The sequence below is a fragment of the Adiantum capillus-veneris genome, chromosome 11, assembly GCF_014529385.1.
Source record: "Adiantum capillus-veneris isolate H3 chromosome 11, ASM1452938v2, whole genome shotgun sequence".
NCBI lineage: Eukaryota > Viridiplantae > Streptophyta > Polypodiopsida > Polypodiales > Pteridaceae > Adiantum > Adiantum capillus-veneris.
In genome coordinates this window covers 3817616-3841105 of record NC_140941.1, presented here as the reverse complement: position 1 = coordinate 3841105, position 23490 = coordinate 3817616, and the positions used below count along the sequence as shown (strand labels likewise).

Genomic DNA, 23490 nt, shown 5'->3' with positions numbered 1-23490 from the left:
ATCTTGTAATACTTTAAAATCTGAAACCAAGTTTTAGAGATGCCCCCCTGTAACCTCTTCTACTCACCCCCACTGCATCACAAACTTCTTGCATTTGAGAAGGTTAGACCAGTAAACCCATATCTTTCTGTAAATTTTGAAATACAAATTTCTTCTGAGTTTGATTTTCAAGAAGTTTCAAAAGTTTCAGAATATCACTTTTGTTCATTACCTCATTCAAAAATCTCACCCTTACTTGAACATTGGACATATCAAGTCCTAAAAGACTATTCACATGTTCTCTAGTAATCTTTAATCTTTTCTTTCTTTGTCCAGAACCTTCTGTTAAGTTTACTACATCTCTCATTCATTTTACTCGTGCTCTTAATCCTATTGGAGTTTCTTTTAAAGTCTGAAGCTGGTGATTTTCTTGTTTTAGAGATGCTATTTGGTTTTCAAGTTCTAAAATCCTTGTTGCATTTGAAGACAAAACAGTTTTGAGATATTGAATGTAATGTGTATGATCAATGTGTAAATGAGATAACCTAGAACTATATCCTAGTAAGCCATCAACCCAATCACCAACAAATCTCATCAAATCATGAGGTGTGTGAAAAGATGGATACCTTCCAGTGTTAGGATCCGGTGGATACAAGCTCCCATCTGTCCATATATCAATGTGTTTCTTTTCCACGTTGCAAGTTGTTGTGCTTCATTTGCAGTTGTAACTGCTCGTTGATAGACACTGCGCGTAGTAGCATATTCTTGGCTTATCTTAATGTTCAAGTGAAACTTGCGGTTATCACTAATGGAAGATGTATTAGTCATTGTAAGTAATGAAGGAGAAGAAAGTATAATGGAAATAATGTAGCGGGCGGCAGAACAAGGTGCATCAGAGAAGCAGAGATAAAGCTCGCGAAAGGTGAGAGAAAAAAGAGAGATTGAGTGATTCAAAAGTGGAAACAAATGTTTGCCGCCAAGTGAAGTAAATGAAAACAAATTCTAGGTGAGCCACAAAGGAATGTGAAGAAAACGATATCTTTTTGAATATTTAGAGATATGTACCTAGAGACGCTTTAGATTGTGTAGATATGCTTTAAATGAACAAGACAGACAAATTTGGACCCGTTTTGACCATAAACGGCTTTGCTAATTAGTAATTTAACCAATTCCTTACACAACCCTTTTTGAGTCATTTTTGGCCCTAATGGCACACCTCAGTCTAGAGTTGCACAAAGATCAAGACCACAGGCTAATAATCTCGTCTTTATTGGTCAATGACTATATATTAGGGTTTTGAAGTGTATATGCGCTATTGAAGTCTTATTGCGTTATTTTACTTTGTTTGTCGAAGTCTGTTTAAGTTTTTGAAGTACACAAGTCACTTCTTAACATTGTTGCATTTCTTTAGTCCATTTGTGTTTTTCCTACCATTTGCTGCTAGCTCTACCTGCATCACATTCTCTAGCCATGCCTGATCTCTACACACCTCGGTCTAGAGGTGCACGAAGATCAGGACCACCAGTTAATAATTTTGTCTTTATTGGTCAATGCCTATATATTTGGGTTTGAAATAGGTGTGTTTTTTATTTTTTATTTTATTTTTGTAGTCTATGTGTGCTATTGAAGTCTATTACGTTAGTTTAATTTGTTGTCGAAGCTCTTTTGCCGCCAACACTGAGCCGCTAACACTAAGCGGCTAGCGCTAAGCGTGTAGCCTTCAACGGCCTATATACGGAGTAGTCCCTCCTGAGAGGTAAGAGACTAAATATCTTAGCGGTTACCTATAAGAGACAACCCCTAATAAACCGTTTAGATATCGGTTAAACCTACATGACTAGCCCTCAGTTTCTTAACAAAACTAGATGAGCCCCGTGTAAGACTAAGCGAACTCGGGTAAACAATTCAATATGTAAGCAAAAACACACTCTAATTAAGTAGCTAACATTCATCGATCTAGCTGTGGACCTATTCGTAAGCGATGAAACCACTTATTACCTAAACGGATAGTGTTAAAGGACTAAACCTAATTAAGAGAATAGCCTATGATAAGTCACAATTACAAAAATAACAATATACTTTTTAAATTTCTAAGTTTATTTACACAAAAAAAACAAAACTATTTATAAAACAACATAAATTAAAATAATTCTTTATTTTAATGATAAATTGTAGTTATCTTTCTTAGCTAATGATGGTTTCTAATTGAAAATATGTGTGTGCATCGTATATAGTGTGTAAATATTGTTTAGTGTGCATTTTTATTTGAATGTGTATGTGTGTATGCAACAAAAAAGAATGTTAGAGAACTCACCTACGGCCTATTTGAGCAAGAAACAGTTGGAAAAATGTCCTCAAACCTGCAAAAAAAAAAAAACACACACACACACACACACACACACACACACACACACAAAAGTACACAAATCTACAAGGAAACTTGAAAAGAAGCTCACCTTGTTGATGGGCCGGAGTAGTCTACGAGTGAAAATTTCACCTCCGACAAGTTGTGAGGCAGTATATTTGAAGCAAGTGAGGAGGAGGAGAGCGAGAGAGGAAGAGAAGAAAGAAGGAAAATGTGCAGGAAATACCCATGGTTCTATTTTTGCAGAGTTCACCAGTACAGGTGCCGATATGTGTGCTGGTACATGCGCTAGTATACACCCCGATATTTTCATCATTCTGCATGCTGGTATGAGCGCGGTATACGCATCAAAAAATTGAAACTTAAATTATTTTAAAACTTGATCTCCATCCAAATTTACCTACACATATACCGACGCCCTCCATTGATGCTGGTAATCTGACGTCAAAATTTAAGTGGAACTTTAAGAATCCTCCCTCTTATCTTGGCATAACTCAACATAAATTCCTATATCATGAAGAGATCTCCTCGCAAAGAGACATCCTCACAATCATAGAAGAGGTCCTCTGCCTTTTCCACTATGTTTTCTAGCTAATTCATTGCTACCTTTGTATTTTTGCTATGTTTTCTTTGCGTTTTCCTCTTTCTTAATTACTTCCTTTGTACATTTCTCTCAGTTTTCTTCTTCGATTACCTCTACATTTTTATCTTCATTTTTTAATTTACTTTTTTGTCGCTTGGGATATTGTAGCCCTCATATAATTGTACACTTTGTGGGGCTACCTCAATGACATACCACCACCTTGGTTATGAAGTCTTGGGAAAGAAAATCAATTGATAAAGGGAGAAAGTATCATGAGATAATGAATGTAAAGATTTTGTAAGTATTTGCACAAATATTAAGTATTTGACACAATGTGATATAGTCAGGGTCATCAAAAAAATGAACCATGTATTACTTGTACTAAAAAATGAGTGTTAATATAAATGAACCGTGTATGACTTGTACTAGGAAAAAATAGAAAAATAAGTGTCAATAGAAAAACAACGACATACATTGGAGATTGAAGATTTACGTTAGAACTACAACCATGAAAATACTCATATTCCATTTAAGTTTTTGAAGTACACAAGTCGCTTCTTAAGAGTGTTGCGTTTCTTTATTCCATTTGTGATTTTTCTACCATTTGCTGCTAGCTCTACCTGCATCACATTCTCTAGCCATGCCTAATCTCTGCACACCTCGGTCTAGAGGTCAATGGAGATCAGGACCACCAGGTAATAATTTTGTCTTTATTGGTCAATGCCTATATATTTTGGTTTCACATAGGTCTGTTTTTTATTTTTTATTTTATTTTTGTAGTCTGTGTGTGCTATTGAAATCCAATTACGTTAGTTTACTTTGTTTGTCGAAGTTCTTTTGCCGCCAACACTGAGCTGCTAACACTAAGCGGCTAGCGCTAAGCGTGTAGCCTTCAACGGCCTACATACGGAGTTGTCCCTCCTGAGAGGTAAGAGACTAAATATCTTAGCGGTTATCTATAAGCGACAAGCCCTAATAAACCGTTTAGATACCGGTTAAACCTACACGACTAGCCTTAAGTTTCTAAGTGATTAAATAACAAAACTAGACGAGTCGCGTGTAAGACTAAGCGAACTAGGCTAAACAATTCAATACGTAAGCAGCAACACACTCTAATTAAGTGGCTAACATTCATCGATCTAGCTGCGGACCAGTTCCTAAGCGATGAAACCACTTATTACCTAAACGGTGTCGTGCCGCTCCGCTTCCATGATGGAAAAAAGAGTAAAGAGAAGCAGAAAAAGTCTATTAGAAGCTCACACATTTATTGAGTAGTGACCAGGGCTTGAAAACAAGCAAGAAGATCCAAAAAGTGCATGCTTTATGTGGTTATGAAGGCTTAAACGTAGAGATTTTATGCTTGAAGAAAAGGTTTTACATGTGAAAGGCCTCTTAGGACATATAAGGCAACTTGGGTAGAGGAAGGCATGTGGTCAGTGCTAAAAAAGAAAGTGTGTGAGAGACTTCACATCTCTGCATGAGGGAGGCCGAAAAAGTCCTATTCTGGAAAAATTTTATAAAACAGGTTTCTGGATGCAGAAGGAAAAGGGTGTTTTGAGCATTTTTGCATCTCACGCACAAAGGCTAATTCTGCACCAATGGAGAGATATTCAAGTTTTTGTGCTCTGCTGTATTAGCGGAGAGGAAGCCATAAGCTTTGGACACTCTAATCCTAAGCCAAGTTTCCATAGCCCACTCTCATCCAATCTAATCAAAGACACCATAAGCCACTCTAATCCAAGCTTCCAAGACACTCTAATCATGGAAGGAGTTTTAAATAATCTAAGCAGCGGTACTGTTAATTAAGCTTCACGATCTTGTTCAAGCTGTTAATTTCAAGCTTTGTTTACATTCATTGTGTCTGCTGCAACTGTCTTCCTCACACCTCTCACAGCTAGAGGCCCCGCGCCTTCTTGGCTCACCTTTCGAACACAAATCCCCCGACATTTTTGGTGAACCCGACGCGAAATGAACCGGGGTGAGCATTGTGGTGGAAGAAGATGTCGACACCGCAAGAGGCTGCCATGCAGCAAATGATGCAGCAGTTTGTTGCTTATATGCAACAACAGGAGGCTGCCCAAAAGCAATAGAATTTGCAAGAAAGGATCCGTAAAGCTCGGCACATGGTTACCGAGAAATTGCATCGATTTGAAGGCCGGGATATTAGCAAATTTTGCAATATCTACGAGCAGGCAATGGAAGAGAATGGTATTGATGATCAGAATGCAGTCGAAGGGTTTCATTTGATTGCGGAGCCGGAATGTAGGAGTCGAATTAAAGAAATTCAGGCGATTCAAGGGCCGAATTGGCAAGATTTCAAGAAGGCGCTTCAGGAGGAATACTTCCTTGAGGATTCACAAAGAGTAACAAGGCAAAGCTTTATGAAGTGGGTGCAGAAGAAGAACAAAAATCTATCTGCATGAGAATTATTACGGGAATTTGAGAAAAAGTTTGAGCATCTGTCCTCGACGGAGCAACGTTCGATGAGGGATCAGTAGGCTGAGCTATTCATTCAGGCTGTCGACCCTCGACTTCAGAAGAGTCTAGTGCAGTTGTTGGAGGATTCAATAGGAGAATTGGGCTTAACATCCTATTGGAAGTTAGTCACTGAAGCAGTCAACGTGATCGTGAAATGACACTTGAGAGTGGACAAGCTGATCATGGCTGACATCATGGATGTTGCGGAAAAGGAACCTAAAGAGAAAACAACTTTGGCAATACCCAGAGTGGAGGAGCCAGTTCTTGACGAATTGGTGAAAGGTATTCAAGAATTAAATTTGAATTTTAAAGATGGTAAATTTGACGGACTAGCTGCAAAGGGGTCTACTTTTGAGCCTAGACAGCAGCCACCACGCCGATGCATGTGGTGTGACAGTGAATACCACAAGTACGTTAAAGAATGCGATGATTTTGACGAAGCTTATAAAAGGAACATGGTGTTCTGGAAGGACAAGAAGATACACGTTAGCGCAACAGGTGAGATGCTCCACCCGAATTTCGGTAGGGGCGGCATGAAGAAGATAGTTGAAGAGATCCAACATAATGTTGCTCTTGTGGAAGCAGCTACATATGGGCTGCAAGTCTACGAGAATGGTGATGATGATGGTGCCGGTACCAAGGGTCAATTATGGCCTTATGCTTTGAAGACAATAGAAATAGGACATGTAACTTATGGGAAGCTGCGACAAGTAGGGAATTCAATTCGAGAAACCACAGGGTGGACTGATCCAGTGGATTCCCTTTCGGTGTATGCATTCATTGCGAATTCTCAAGCTAATGAGGCTATGGTGGAGGAAAAGCGGAAAAGAGATGAAGAAGATCCTGGGACATCGAAAAGGACAACGAGGTTCAAGATCAAGCAAAAAGAAGTTCCTGCTCCTAAGCCCGCTCCTGAAGTGGTGATGGAGGAGGCACCCAAGGACAAGAAGCAAGGTAAACCCAGGGGACCCTCATATAAGCTTAAGTCTGACATTGAATTAGCTACAGATTTAAAGAAAGTTTTTGAAGAGCGCATTCTAAATAGCAAAGTGGAGCTCACATTGGGTGATATTTTGGGCATTGCCAAACGTGAGTTTCATGAGGAGATAATTGACATCATCAAAAGAAAGCGGCAGATACCAACTGAACAGGAGCAGGAGTCAGTGAAGAGCCTGGCGGTACGCCACATTGAAGCAATTTTGGACGACTATGAAGAGTATTTGGCGAATCTTGAAGAAGAAGAAGAGTCGAGGTTTGTGGTGGTGTCAAATCCAACTGTACCTGAGGTAAGGCATGTTCATTTCAATGAAGATGAAGATAATGAAAGTATACCAAGGAGTCACTTTTCAAGGACTTATTGGGCAAGAGCAACAACCGAAACTATTGTGAAGCTTGGCGACATCGAAGAACCGGTCTTAGCACTCATAGATCATGGATCCAAGATCAATTTGATGGCTAAAATCTTGCACAAAAAGGAGAAATGGCCTATTGATGTGGACCATGGTTGGCGGATTCGAGCTGCCAATATGCTTCCAGGCGACCTCTATGGTGCTTGTGCCAATGTTAAGGTAACTGTAGGGGATGTCTGTGATGAGAAAAATTTCTTTATACAGGAGCATTCCTCTTACCCTTTAATTCTGAGGCAACCATACATTACGGCTGTGTGAAAGCAAACCAAAGTGTTGGATGATGGCTCAGCCTATACCAGGGTTCGGAGCCGTGATGGTAAGAAAGCAGTACAATTCTTGACTATATGTGTTGATCATTCCAGGAATAAGGACAATCTACGTGATCATCCAATGCCGAAGATACACAAGGAGTTTAGAGAACACATGTTTGCACATGATTTTCTCAGAGTGCCATTATAAAGAGGGACTATGGTGGTACAAGTGAGGAGAAGTTCTCACAAAGAGAAGCTTTCTCTTCGGGGTTTTTGGGGTTAACATCTGAAGGTTCAGTCTCTTTCAAAAAATTTAATGATTTGCCAAAGTGGGAAAAAGAGTATGTTTCAGGTATTCAAAGTCAGTTGCAGGATTGTGATGTGCTTGAATCCGATGATGTGATTTCAGGAGTCTTTGAAGAGGTATCTTATGTAGATACTATGTCAGAGCTTGAAGAGATCAAGAAAAACAAGTTACAAAGCGGAACTAAAGTGGTCAAGGTTCATTCAATGGACATGTATGATGAGTTAAGTATATATGAAGCCCTTATGCATATTGAAGATGATTCAGGTGAAATTGTTGAAGCGCAGGTAGAGACAAAATACAAGACTGTTGCAAAGAAAGTGAGGCCAGTGGCTACACTGCTGCAAGAAGGAAGTGATGGGATGATCAAGGAGGCTTCTCGACAGCCTATACTCAGAGATCCAAAGAACATAGGACATAAGTTACCAAGGAGACACTGCAACAACTGAAGGTTGGAGAAGACGGTTTTCTCAATGAAGAGGAGATCAAATGTTTTCAAGGTATGCTCGAAAAACATGGTAAAGCTTTCTCTTTTGAGCGAAGTGAGATTGGGTGTGTGGATCCGAGTGTTGTTTCACCAATGGTTATTTTCACTGTTCCACATATGCCATGGAGCTTGCGTCCTATTCTAGTTCCTAAAGCTCATTTGCCAAAGCTTATCAATTTTCTTAATGAAAAGATTCAAATGGGAATTTTGGAGCCATCATGTGCTGTGTATTCTAATCGATGGTTTACTGTTCCGAAGAAAAATGGTACATTAAGGTTCATTCAGGATATGCAACCAGTTAACAAGGTAACAATCCGCAATGTGGGTACTGGCCCAATTGTGGATGAATTTGCTGAGGCCTTTGCAGGTAGATCTATTTACTCCATGGGTGATCTTTATTCAGGGTATGATCAATTCCAGTTAGCTTTGGAGAGCAGGGATCTTACTACAATGCGTACTCCTCTTGGTTTGGTAAGGATGTGCACTCTGCCACAGGGTGCTACTAATTCAGTAGCTCATATGATGAACGGCATGAATAAGGTATTAAGGGACTTTATCCCACATGTTACTATGCCTTTCATTGATGATCTACCAATTAAGGGCTGTGAAGAAAGCTCAAAAGATGAAGCAAAAGACCAGAGGGGGTGCCGACAGCTTGTTGCTCAACATATTGCTGACTGTGATGCTATATTAACGAGGCTTGAAGAAGTTAACTTAACACTTTCATGTCAAAAATCAACTTTTGGTGCTAAGGAGGTCTTAATTGTGGGACATATGTGCACTTCTGAAGGAAGAAGGGCAAGTCAAGCAAAAGTCGAAGCAATCCAAAAGATGAAGGAAACATGTTCTTCAGTTACTGAGGTTCGTTGATTCTTAGGGGCATGTGTATTCTATCGTATTTGGCTGCCACACTTTGCTCATGTTGCAGAGGTGTTGTATCAAATGCTATGAAAAGGTAAGAGGTTTGTTTGGGAAGAAGTTCACACACAAGATATTAAGAAATTAAAGAAGATGCTTCTTGAGGCTCCGACCTTGAGGAAAGTTGATTATAAATGCGACAGGTCAGTTATTTTAACAGTTGACACTAGCCCGACAGGTATTGGATGGGCTATAGGTCAAGATGATGCTGAAGGACAGAGGTATGCAATGAGATTTGGAGCCAAGGTTCTCAATGCTCGTCAATGAGGATATCCACAGGTTAAGATGGAACTTTGGGGCGTTGCTACTGCTCTAAGGACCGATAAAGAATACTTTATTGGAGCTTCTGTTGTGGTAGAGACAGATTGCTTGCCATTGATAGGGATGATCGCAAACTGCTCTACTCCGGACATTGCCATGCTACGATGGATAGCCTATATTAAGTCACTTAACCCTGAATTTTGTCATATTGCAGGTAGAGATAACCCTATTGACGTTGCAGATATGTTATCAAGAGCCAGGTTTGAAGATGAAGAAGAGATGTTGATCACGAGTGATGATGTTGGTTTGAAGTTCTACACGTCCTCTTATCTACATGCCAATTGTGGAAGTATTGCTCATGTTTTTGAAGTCTTTTCTGAAGAGTTTTATGATGGAGAGTGGCTTATGATTGGCGACTACCTAAGTACTCTCACTAAACAAGAAGGATGGAGTGATCAAGAATTCAAGAAGATCAGGAAAAAGGCCTATGGCTATTTCCTAAAAGATGGACATTTATGGAAACAGCCGAAGCGCCCAGGAGGGGTACCACAACGAATTATTTGCGACAAAGCAACTCAACAGCAGGTAATTAAAGACTTTCATGAAAGTCTATGGGCTGGACACAGAGGAGTCTGGGCAACCTTTGTCAAGATTAAAGACCGATATTGGTGGAGAGGTATGTACAAAGATGTGGTTCAATTTGTGGAATCATGCTAAATATGTCAACAGTACTCTAATGTGCGACATAGAGATCAATTGCAGCCCACCTATCCGCCGCTGGCTATGCACTACAAGTGGGTGGTGTACTTTATCACAATGCCAGTAGGAGTGTGGTAGATGAGATATATTGTTCTTGCTAGGGAAGATCTTACTAATCAGGTTGAAGGCAGAGCTTTGCACACCAAAGCTACCAGTTCAGTATGCAAGTTCTTACTTGAAGATGTTATCTCCAGGTATGGATGTGTTGGCAAGATTACTGCAGATAGAGGAGAGCTGGATGCAAATGAAGCTCGAGAGTTTTTTGCTCGTATGGGTATTAAACTCGCTCTCACTACAGCATATAATCCAGAAGGTAACGGGAAAAGTGAAAGAGGACATCCGCCTATTGTTAAAGCTTTAGCAAAGGCATGTGAAGGACATATTGGTGATTGGCCTAAACTCTTGTCATTTGCTTTATGGGCTGATCGCACTACACACAGTTCTGTTACAAGATTTATGCCGTTCGAATTGATGCATGGACAAAAACCTATTATGCCTATAGAGGAAGCAGTTATGACTTGGACCATAATGCCATGGGAAGAAGGTATGTCTACTGAAGACTTTCTTGCTCTACGTATTTGCCAGCTTGAGAGGCGTCAAGAGGACATTGAACAAGCTAAAGAGAAGCGAGATTGAAGAATAAGGCAACATTTGATGGTAAGCATAGATTACGACCACATGCTATCAAAGACGGTGACTGGGTACTTGTCTATGACAGTAGCTTGGAGAACCAATATACTGTTATGCGGAAAATGGTTAAACGGTGGTTTGGACCATATGTGGTTCTACATGTTTTTGATAATGCAACATATCAATTATGTGAACTTGATGGCACTATGCTCAATGTGCCTATTGCAGGGAAACAGATCAAGCTATTCAAAAAGCGAGAAGGCGAGATTGTTCTTGAAGATTCCAATTTAGATCCACCTTCAAAGAATCATGTTATATATACATCAGATGATATGTCTGATAATGATTTTAATGAAGCTGATTAAGTGCAATTGGCACAGACCGGAGGCTGTGCAGATTCAGAGGGGGTGAATGTCGTGCTGCTCCGCTTCCATGATGGAAAAAAGAGTAAAGAGAAGAAGAAAAAGTCTATTTGAAGCTCTCACATTTATTGAGCAGTGACCAGGGCTCGAAAACAAGCAAGAAGATCCAAAAAGTGTATGCTTTATGTGCTTATGAAGGCTTAAACCTAGAGATTTTATGCTTGAAGAAAAGGTTTTACATGTGAAAGGGCTCTTAGGACATATAAGGCAACTTGGGTAGAGGAAGGCATGTGGTCAGTGCTAAAAAAGAAAGTGTGTGAGAGACTTCACATCTCTGCATGAGGGAGGCCGAAAAAGTCCTATTCTGGAAAATTTTTGTAAAACAGGTTTCTGGACAAAATAGGTCGTACGTACAGAAGGAAAAGGGCGTTTTGAGCATTTTTGCATCTCACGCACAAAGGCTAATTCTGCACCAATGGAGAGATATTCAAGTTTTCGTGATCTGCTATATTACCGGAGAAGAAGCCATAAGCTTTGAGCACTCTAATCCTAAGCCAAGTTTCCATATCCCACTCTCATCCAATCTTCCATAGCCAATCTAATCAAAGACACCATAAGCCACTCTAATCCAAGCTTACAAGCCACTCTAATCATGGAAGGAGTTTTAAATAATGTAGGCAGTGGTACTGTTAATCAAGCTTCAGGATCTTGTTTAAGCTGTTAATTTCAAGCTTTGTTTACATTCATTGTGTCTGCTGGAACTGTCTTCCTCACACCTGTCACAGCCAGAGGCCCCGCGCCTTCTCGGCTCACCTTTCGAACACAAATCCTCCGACAACGGTTAGTGTTAAAGGACTAAACGTGATTAAGAGAATAGCCTACGATAAGTCACAATTACAAAAATAACAATATACTTTTTAAATTTCTAAGTTTATTTACACAAAAAAACAAAACTAATTATAAAACAACATAAATTAAAATAAACCTTTCTTTTAATGATAAATTGTAGTTATCTTTCTTAGCTAATGATGGTTTCTAATTGATATTACTTGTAAAATAACATTTTTGTATTTTTTATTGAAAATATGTGTGTGCATCGTATATAGCGTGTATATATTGTTTCGTGTGCATTTTTATTTGAATGTGTATGTGTGTATGCAACAAAAAAGAATGTTAGAGCACTCACCTACGGCCTATTGAGCAAGAAACAGTTTGGAAAAATGTTCTCAAACCTGCAAAAATAAACACACACACACACACACAAAAGTACACAATTCTACAAGGAAACTTGAAAAGAAGCTCACCTTGTTGATGGGCCGGAGTAGCCTACGAATGAAAATTTCACCTCTGACAAGTTGTGAGGCAGTATATTTGCAGCAAGTGAGGAGGAGGAGAGCAAGAGAGGAAGAGAAGAAAGAAGGAAAATGCGCAGGAAATACCCGTGGTTCTATTTTTGCACAGTTCACTAGTACAAGTGCTGATATGTGCGTTGGTACATGCGCTAGTATACGTGCCGGTATTTTCATCAATGTACTTGCTGGTATGAGTGCGATATACGCGTCAGAAAATTGAAAGCTAAACTAATTTAAAACTTGATCTCCATCCAAATTTACCTACACATATACAGACACCCTCCATTGACGTTGGTAATCTGACGTAAGGATTTAAGTGGAACTTTAAGAATCCTCCCTCTTCTCTTGGCATAACTCAACATAAATGCCTATATCATGAAGAGATCTCCTCGCAAAGAGACATCCTCACAATCATAGAAGAGATCCTCTACCTTTTCCACTATGTTTTCTAGCTCATTCATTGCTACCTTTGTATTTTTTGCTATGTTTTCTTTGCGTTTTCCTCTTTCTTAATTACTTCCTTTGTACATTTCTCTCTTCTTCTGCGATTACCTCTACATTTTTATCTTCATATATATATATTTTTTGTAGTTTGGGATATTGTAGCCCTCATATAATTGTACACTTTATGGGGCTACCTCGATGACATACCACCACCTTGGTTATTAAGTCTTGGGAAAGACAATCAATTGATAAAGGGAGAAAGTCTGCATGAGATAATGAATGCAAAACTTTTGTGAGTATTTGACACAATGTGATATAGTCAAAGTCGTCAAAAAAATGAACCATATATTACTTGTACTCAAAGAAAACACAAAAATGAGTGTTAATATAAATGAATCGTCTCTAACTTGTACTAGGAAAAAACACAAAAATAAGTGTCAATAGAAAAACCACGACATACATTGGAGATTGAAGATTTACCTTGGAACTACAACCATGAAAATACTCATATTCCGTTTAAGTTTTTGAAATACACAAGTCCCTTCTTAACAATGTTACGTTTCTTTAGTCCATTTGTGTTTTTTCTACCATTTGCTGCTAGCTCTACCTGCATCACATTCTCTAGCCATGCCTGATCTTTGCACACCTCGGTCTAGAGGTGCACGGAGATCAGGACCACCAGGTAATAATTTTGTCTTTATTGGTCAATGCCTATATATTTGGGTTTGACATAGGTCTGTTTTTTATTTTTTATTTTATTTTTGTAGTCTGTGTGTGCTATTGAAATCCAATTACGTTAGTTTACTTTGTTTGTCGAAGTTCTTTTGCCGCCAACACTGAGCCGCTAACACTAAGCGGCTAGCGCTAAGCGTGTTGCCTTCAACGGCCTACATACGGAGTAGTCCCTCCTGAGAGGTAAGAGACTAAATATCTTAGCGGTTACCTATAAGCAACAAGCCCTAATAAACCGTTTTGATACCGGTTAAACCTACACGCCTAGCCCTAAGTTTCTAAGTTACTAAATAACAAAACTAGACGAGCCGCGGTGTAAGACTAAGCGAACTTGGGTAAACAGTTCAATACGTAAGCAGCAACACACTCTAATTAAGTAGCTAACATTCATCGATCTAGCTGCGGACCAGTTCCTAAGCGATGAAACCACCCTAAACGGTTAGTGTTACAGGACTAAACCTAATTAAGAGAATAGCCTACGATAAGTCACAATTACAAAAATAAAAATATACTTTTTAAATTTCTAAGTTTATTTCCACAAAAAAACAAAACTAATTATAAACCAACATATATTTAAAATCAATCTTTCTTTTAATGATAAATTGTAGTTATCTTTCTTAGCTAATGATGGTTTCTAATTGATATTACTTATAAAATAACATTTTTGTATTTTTTAAATTGAAAATATGTGTGTGCATCCTATATAGTGTGTATATATTGTTTCGTGTGCATTTTTATTTGAATGTGTATGTGTGTATGCAACAAAAAAGAATGTTAGAGCAGTCACCTACGGCCTATGTGAGCAACAAACAGTTGGAAAAACGTCCTCAAAGCCGCAAACACACACACACACACACACACACAAAAGTGCACAAATCTACAAGGAAAATTGAAAAGAAGCTCACCTTGTTGATGGGCCGGAGTAGCCTACGAGTGAAAATTTCACCTCCGACAAGTTGTGAGGTAGTATATTTGCAGCAAGTGAGGAGGAGGAGAGCAAGAGAGTAAAAAGAAGGAAAATGCGCAGGAAATACCCGTGGTTCTTTTTTTGTAGAGTTCACCAGTATAGGTGCCGATATGTGCGTTGGTACATGCGCTAGTATACGTGCCGGTATTTTCATCAATGTACATGCTGGTATGAGCGTGGTATATGCGTTGGAGAATTGATAATAAAATTATTTTAAAACTTGATCTCCATCCAAATTTACCTACACATATACTGACGCCCTCCATTGACGTTGGTAATCTGACATCAAATTTTAAGTGGAACTTCAAGAATCCTCCCTCTTATCTTGGCATAACTCAACATAAATGCCTATATCATGAAGAGATCTCCTCGCAAAGAGACATCCTCACAATCATAGAAGAGGTCCTCTGCCTTTTCCACTATGTTTTTTAGCTCATTCATTGCTACCTTTGTATTTTTTGCTATGTTTTCTTTGCGTTTTCCTCTTTCTTAATTACATCCTTTGTACATTTCTTTTAGTTTTCTTCTCCGATTACCTCTACATTTTTATCTTCATTTTTTAATTTATTTTTTTCTAGTTTGGGATATTGTAGCCCTCACATAATTGTACACTTTGGGGGCCTACATCAATGAAATACCACCACCTTGGTTATGAAGTCCTTGGAAAGAAAATCAATCGATAAAGGGAGAAAGTCTGCATGAGATAATGAATGTAAAGATTTTGTAAGTATTTGCACAAATACTAAGTATTTGACACAATGTGATATAGTCAGGGTCGTCAAAAAAATGAACCATGTATTACTTGTACTCAAAGAAAACACAAAAATGAGTGTTAATATAAATGAATCGTCTCTGACTGACTTGTACTAGGAAAAAACACAAGAAAAAGTGTCAATAGAAAAACCACGACATACATTGGAGATTGAAGATTTACCTTAGAACTACAACCATGAAAATACTCATATTCCGTTTAAGTTTTGGAAGTACACAAGTCGCTTCTTAAAACTGTTGCATTTCTTTAGTCCATTTGTATTTTTTCTACCATTTGCTGCTAGCTCTACCTGCATCACATTCTCTAGCCATGCCTGATCTCTGCACACCTCGGTCTAGAGGTGCACGGAGATCAGGACCACTTGGTAATAATTTTGTCTTTATTGGTCAATGCCTATATATTTGGGTTTGACATAGGTCTGTTTTTTATTTTTTATTTTATTTTTGTAGTCTGTGTGTGCTATTGAAATCCAATTACGTTAGTTTACTTTGTTTGTCGAAGTTCTTTTGCCGCCAACACTGAGCCGCTAACACTAAGCGGCTAGCGCTAAGCGTGTTGCCTTCAACGGCCTACATACGGAGTAGTCCCTCCTGAGAGGTAAGAGACTAAATATCTTAGCGGTTACCTATAAGCAACAAGCCCTAATAAACCGTTTTGATACCGGTTAAACCTACACGCCTAGCCCTAAGTTTCTAAGTTACTAAATAACAAAACTAGACGAGCCGTGGTGTAAGACTAAGCGAAATTGGGTAAACAGTTCAATACGTAAGCAGCAACACACTCTAATTAAGTAGCTAACATTCATCGATCTAGCTGCGGACCAGTTCCTAAGCGATGAAACCACTTATTACCTAAACGGTTAGTGTTACAGGACTAAACCTAATTAAGAGAATAGCCTACGATAAGTCACAATTACAAAAATAACAATATACTTTTTAAATTTATAAGTTTATTTACACAAAAAAACAAAACTAATTATAAAACAACATAAATTAAAAGAAATCTTTCTTTTGATGATAAATTGTAGTTTTCTTGCTTAGCTAATGATGTTTCTTATTGATATTACTGATAAAATAACATTTTTGTATTTTTTAAATTGAAAATATATGTGTGCATCGTATATAGCGTGTATATATTGTTTCGTGTGCAATTTTATTTGAATGTGTATGTGTGTATGCAACAAAAAAGAATGTTAGAGCACTCACCCGCGGCCTATTTGAGCAAGAAATAGTTTGGAAAAATGTCCTCAAACCTTCAAAAACACACACACACACACAAACACAAAAGTACACAAATCTACAAGGAAACTTGAAAAGAAGCTCACCTTGCTGATGGGCCGAAGTAGCCTACGAGTGAAAATTTCACCTCCGACAAGTTGTGAGGCAGTATATCTGCAGCAAGTGAGAAGGAGGAGAGCAAGAGACGAAGAGAAGAAAGAAGGAAAATGCGCAGGAAATACCCGTGGTTCTATTTTTGCAGAGTTCACCAGTACAGGTGCCGATATGTGCACTGGTACATGCGCTAGTATACGCGCCGCTATTTTCATCAATGTACGTGCTGGTATGAGTGCCGGTATACGTGTCGGAAAATTGAAAATGAAATTATTTTAAAACTTGGTCTCCATCCAAATTTACCTACACATATACCGACGCCCTCCATAGACGTTGGTAATCTGATGTCAAAATTTAAGTGGAACGTTAAGAATCCTCCCTCTTATCTTGGCATAACTCAACATAAATGCCTATATCATGAAGAGATCTCCTCGCAAAGAGACATCCTCACAATCATAGAAGAGGTCCTCTATCTTTTCCACTATGTTTTCTAGCTCATTCATTGCTACCTTTTTATTTTTTGCTATGTTTTCTTTGCGTTTTCCTCTTTCTTAGTTACCTCCTTTGTACATTTCTCTCAGTTTTCTTTTGGGATTACCTCTACATTTTTATCTTCATTTTTTAATGTAAAGATTTTGTAAGTATTTGCACAAATATTAAGTATTTGACACAATGTGATATATTCAGGGTCGTCAGAAAAATGAACCATGTATTACTTGTACTCAAAGAAAACACAAAAATGAACCGTGTATGACCTGTACGAGGAAAAAACACAAAAATAAGTGTCAATAGAAAAACCACGACATACATTGGAGATTGAAGATTTACCTTGGAACTACAACCATGAAAATACTCATATTCCCCTTCCATCCTTGATTCACCTAGTGATGGGACCTTTCCATGGTGCATCCTCCAATCATTTGAGACTCGTAAATAATGGAAATATCTCAAGATCTTTGAGATAGCACATTGATGGTTGTTCTCCTCTTATATAGACATGTCTTGTAGTTTCTCTCTCTTACTTTGCATCATCGCATCAGGTGAGCCTCTTTTGCATCGTTGGGTTGTGAAGCATGTCGAATTGGTTGATCTTTGTCTCCAAGTCCATACTCTTTTTCTTTTCCACATCTAGACTCACTATCACAATCCCTATTAGACGTTCATCGTCAAGTGTCTACCAAAGCATATCATTCACATGGTCAACCCTAGAGTTCCACTCTCCGGCAATGTATAGTTGTGAATTTGAAACCAACTAACTAATTTTAAATGTACACTAGTGAATTCATATTCTTCTATGTTTTACCACTATCGTTCACACCTAAAAATCAATTGTAATTGCCAATAGATCATTCTATAGTTTTTGAATTGAATGAACCATATTTGTGGACATGTTCAATGAACAACCAATTTGCATTGATTACAAGGACATGTAAATCCTAGCCGAGAGATAGGCATCTCAATCACACAACCCCATACTATCGTCACTACTCATAATGCTTGTGGACACAAGCCTTGGCATTAAGTTAATCTCAAACTTTGATGTAAAATGCAAATTATAACCTAAACTAAGAATCCCAGGCCTAAAAAATAAGTCTAAGTTGTAACCTAAACCATAAACCTAGACCTATAATCTAAACCTAAACAATAAACCTTGATCTATAACCTAAATCAAAACCAAAAAAACAAAAATCTTAAATCATACACTTAAACAAAAATAACAATAAAAAACCCTAAATCTAAAGGTAAACCTCACTTTAAAAAAAAATGCTAACTAAAACCATAAACAAAATAGCCTCAGTTAGCCAAATGGATAATTGAGCCCTCACATGACCATAGCCTAACGCTAGTCTTGAACAAAATAGCCATTTTTTGGCCTTTAGAGACTTTTGTAAATAATTATCTAGGCCTAGGTAAGTTCTCCAAATAGAAAAAGCTCTTAGGTAATTACACCCAACACTCAATATTAGCTGATAGAAAATACAAAAAGCTAAATGAAGGTCTAAAGGTGTCTTTTCATGGCTATTTTCAACAACTACTTTGTGGGACGAGCAATATCTTTTTAGTCTCTTTTAAAAGTAATCAGATCATTGTTCAGTAGGTACTTGGAAAATTCGTCGATAATTAAAAACATTTCCTTACCTATATTCAAATGTTATCTACATTGCTTAGTCCTCCAAGCCACGTAGTGAAGTGCAATTGACGTATTATAGTTTTCCAATATGTAAGAAGGTTCCTAAGGTTTTGATGTCATATACAGAAGTTTGTCTCATTGATTAGAATTCTAAGTTGAGCCGTTTTTAAGGTTTCAACCAATTATGTGGTTCTTACAAGCCTAGTATTAAATTCAAAACCTAACCTTCAACATAACTTGTAAACTATAACCCTAAACCTAAATCGAACTTAAAATAAAAAATTCAAAAACCACAATAGCTTATGCAACTCAAACCATAAACTCAAAAATGCAAATAAAAAACCTAAGCTTAGATTGTAAACCTAATATAGATCTATAACTTAAACTTACAACCTAAATTGTAAACTTATAACTAAATCTACAATCTAAATCTAAACCAAAATCATAACCCTAATTAATAAAAAGCACAAACTTACAACTTAAACCTGAACCGTAAGCTTAGAAAAAAACCTACAGTTTAAACATAACCCTAAACCTACAACCAGAATCGTAAAATTATAATTAAACTAACCTAAACCTAAACTTCAGCCTATAATTCAATGTTAAGTCTATAATACTAATTTAAACCTAAACTTACAATTTAAAACTAAAATAACAACCGTTACCCTAAACATAGGCCTAAATCATAAACTTAAAACTAAACCAAAATTCTAAAGCTAAACACAAACCTATAACTTGAATTTAAATTGCAAATCTAAACCTAAGCATAAACCATAAACCTAAAACCTACAATCCAAGCATAAAAAATAATCACAAACTTAGAACCTAAACGCAGACCTATAATTTCTAAACCTAAATCGTAACCTTAGACCTAAACATATAGCTTAAAACAAAAATAAAATGTGCAGCTTCATTGTGACCTTAAACATATATATATATTTATACAACCCAAATCATAACCCCAAGCTTAAACTGTAAACTTAGAAATAAACCTACAACTAAAAAATAAGCTTAAACCAAAAATCTAGATCCAAAGCTTAATGCTAAATGATAAACCTAACCTTAAAAAATGAAAACCTACAACTTAATCCATAAAGTACTTAACTCTAAACCATTAACCTCGATCTAAAGCTACGACCTAAACCAAAATTGAAAAATGCAAGCTTTAAATCAAAAATCTAGTTTAAACATTAATTGAAAAAGCAAATCATAAATATAAACCTAATCTCAAACTAGAAGCCTGAACCAAAAAATTCAAAATATAAACTTAAAGCTACATCTTTATCTAAACGTAAATACATAAATCTAAACATAAACCTCATACATATATGAAAACCCAAAGCTTAAAGTAAAAGCGTATATGCATATGTATGAGGCCTACAACATAATTAAGCATGTAGTTTGTGTAGCTTAAATTGTATACTCAAATTTGAAACTAGAGTCTAGTCCTGGACCGCCTATGTATATGCTAATTTAAATATAAAACGTAGATAAGAAATGTAAAATTAAAAATCTAAAAAGTAAAATTTAACTTGAAACCTAAATTCTAAACATAAAACTTATTGTAATCCTAAAACCTATAGATAATCCTAAATTAAGTATTGAATCATATATTTATACTTAAATCTTAAATTTAAATAATAAAAAATGGAAAAAGTGTTGATGTAATAATAAAGAACGCATAACAATTACGAGCATCAAGAATCTTTTTAGAACCATTTAAGTCTAAATTAGTTTTAGTTAATTGACCCTAAATTAAGAAAAAAATTATATTATTTATTTTGGATTTGTTTGTATATGTGGTTGTGCAAATATGCTTATATACGTCAAATCTACACAATGTATGTATAGATATGTAGTGGGTATGTATGCACATTTAGCATTTAATGTGTGTGTGTGTGTGTGTGTGTGTGTGTGTGTGTGTGTGTGTGTGTGTGTGTGTGTGAGAGAGAGAGAGAGAGAGAGAGAGAGAGAGAGAGAGAGAGAGAGAGAGAGAGAGATACTTTAGCCTAATGGGTTTAGGTACAAAAGCTCAAGGGTGCCCCTCAAAGGTATGACATGCTGATGCTATCACACTAGTACCAAGGCTCAATGGTTCTGAGAAGCTGACATAGTATTTTAAGAGTGACAAGAAGGAATTTTGAGATTTGACATGTTGTAATTTGTGGAAGGAAATTTATTAGGATTGGTTGTTCACAAAAAAAAAAAAAACTTATTCATGTTTGATTAAGTGAATGTTGGCTTTATTACTGGAAATTTGTACACTTCTACTCTTGTTATCATTTGCATGATAGTTTGGCAAAGTGTTAATGCATCATATTTTTCCCTTGTTAAGTCGAAGAAAAAGATTGATGTTGCTTTTGTTCCTGTGCTTTTCATGCTTAGCTAGCCTCCATGCTAAGATTTAGAAACACCAAAGTCAGTGATAACAGGTAGTAATTGCATGAGAAAATCCTTGTAATTTATTCAACTTTTTTGTTAGAAATCAAAGGAAATGGTCTATGTGTGAGAGCTAGTAGGGTATGAGAGTAGATTGAGAGGAAGAAGGAGTATCTTACGAGAAAGATGTACATCTCCTCACATAATCACTCATATTAGCATAGCTTAGCTTAGTAATTATCTTGGTAGAGAAGATGAGCATGCATTGAAGCTTGGCTCTTGGTTGGATTTGCATCCACATGCCAAGAGAGTGTTGATGTAGGCTTCTATCTCACAAGCTTGGAGTAGGTGATGAGCTCTCCATTAAAGCTTGGGAGGAGATAGAGTATTCTTTCTTCACACATGGTCAAGTGTGAGTGTGTGTGTGTGTGTCAATACCAAGAAAAAATCAGCCCCCCCTCTCTCTTGGGCGATCCCTTCCTACTAAATTGGTCTGGCTTTTGCCTCATTGGACCTCCCCAAGTCAAGCCAATGGGTGTTAAGCAGCATAAGTGATAGCCTTCTGACATGTGTCCCCCTTTCCCCTTTTGTGAGAGCTTTAGGTAATTAAATAATTAAACTAAACTCTCATTGGACCCCTTTGCCTCCTGGCCAATAGGAATCAGGCAAGCCATTGGGCTCCTGAATGCTCATTGGACCCCTTGGGAGACTGCCCAATAGTCTTCTAGGGGAATTAATTCTCATTGGTTTCTTTTATTAAATGTTTTTAAATTAATTAAACTAGATTTACTCTAGCTTAATTCTCATTGGTCCACTTCAAGGGTCTTCCAATAGGAATTGGGCACCCCTTGTGGGCATCTGGCCTAGGGAGCTGACATGTGTCCCTAATTCCCTTTGTGTAAAGGGATCCTGTGTGTGTGTGTGTGTGTGTGTGTGGCTTTCTCTCTCATCTCGTGATTAGCTTGGAGAATCCCGTGAGCACGGAGCTACCGTTGCACTTCACTTTGGAGAGATGGATTGCCCATGGCTTGTTGAAGCCTAGAAACAAGATAGTTAACAAGCATTGAAGCATCATTAGTAGCTTGCTCATGAGCAAAATCAAAGTTATCAACATTAATTTCACTCTCTTTACTATTGTCAGCCATTCTAACAACTTTTAGGTGTAAACGTTTTAGGTGTACTTTGGCACTTCAAGCCCTAGTTGCTACTCCTCTTTACCCCTTTAGAAAAAGCACTCAAGCTACTGTACCCGCGGCTCGAATACCATTAATTGCAAGGAATAGAAGAGAGGGTCTTTCGACACCAAAACAGCACCGGCTCCTGTCAAGCTTCTAATAGCTCAATAGTGGTTAAGCCGTAGGCAAGCCCCGTAGGACTCCACTATTAAGACCATGGCTCTCGACGGTGATGCCCCGTTAACTGGACGAAGGCCGGCGCACTGCAAGGCTGAAAAATCCCTATTCTACTTACTCACAGGCAATTAATAATACCAACCATTTGTAGCTAGCTTGAGGACCTCCCTTCTTGAGCAAGAAAAGAGAAACCTTGAGCTCTGATACCAATGTAACATTTAATGGCCTAATAACTTATGTGTAGCGGAAATTAGCATGAACATAGTGGGCATTTCATTAGAATAGATTCCTAATGAGAATTACAAGAGTGCTTGGGTGGAGAGAGCAAAAAAAAGCATAACACCTAGTTAGATAGCATCAACAATACTTTCAAAAGAGAGAGAAATTAAGCTATTGACAACGGTTGAGGACCGGATTTGCATGGAGCCGGTCCCCCCTCCAAAAGGCTTTGTATTATGGTTTCTCCCATCAAGAGAGACATTGTACAATACAATTCTTTGTGTTCCTTCAAGACTAGCTGGTGCAATGAAGATGGAAGCTTCATGCACTAAGCAAAACACTTAATCAAACACAACTTGAATTATCCCCATTCTCAGACCCAAGACCTCACACACCTTCGAAGATGGTGAGAGCTAGCAGGGTATGAGAGTAGATTGAGATGAAGAAGGAGTATCTTACAAGAAAGATGTACATCTCCTCACATAATCACTCATATTAGCATAGCTTAGCTTAGTAATTAGCTTGGTAGAAAAGATGAGCATGCATTGAATCTTGGCTCTTGGTTGGATTTGCATCCACATGCCAAGAGAGTGTTGATGTAGGCTTCTATCTCACAAGCTTGGAGTAGGTGATGAGCTCTCCATTAAAGCTTGGGAGGAGATAGAGTATTCTTTCTTCACACATGGTCAAGTGTGAGTGTGTGTGTGTGTCAATACCAAGCAAAAATCAGCCCCCCCTCTCTCTTGGGCGAGCCCTTCCTGCTAAATTGGTCTGGCTTTTGCCTCATTGGACCTCCCCAAGTCAAGCCAATGGGTGTTAAGCAGCATAAGTGATAGCCTTCTGACATGTGTCCCCCTTTCCCCTTTTGTGAGAGCTTTAGGTAATTAAATAATTAAACTAAACTCTCATTGGACCCCTTTGCCTCCCGGCCAATAGGAATCAGGCAAGCCATTGGGCTCCTGAATGCTCATTGGACCCCTTGGGAGACTGCCCAATAGTCTTCTAGGGAAATTAATTCTCATTGG

The 23490-nt window shown here is 37.8% G+C and overlaps 1 protein-coding gene across 1 annotated transcript in view; it reads left to right on the top strand.

The window, feature by feature from the left end:
* Positions 1-20764, top strand: part of LOC147446826 (uncharacterized) — a 58190-nt gene extending 37426 nt beyond the window's left edge. Inside the window, exon 4 of the mRNA XM_086524189.1 lies at positions 20538-20764. The gene's annotated coding sequence lies outside the window, so the exon portion shown is untranslated. The remainder of the gene's footprint in view (positions 1-20537) is intronic.
* Positions 20765-23490: the final 2726 nt, after the last annotated feature.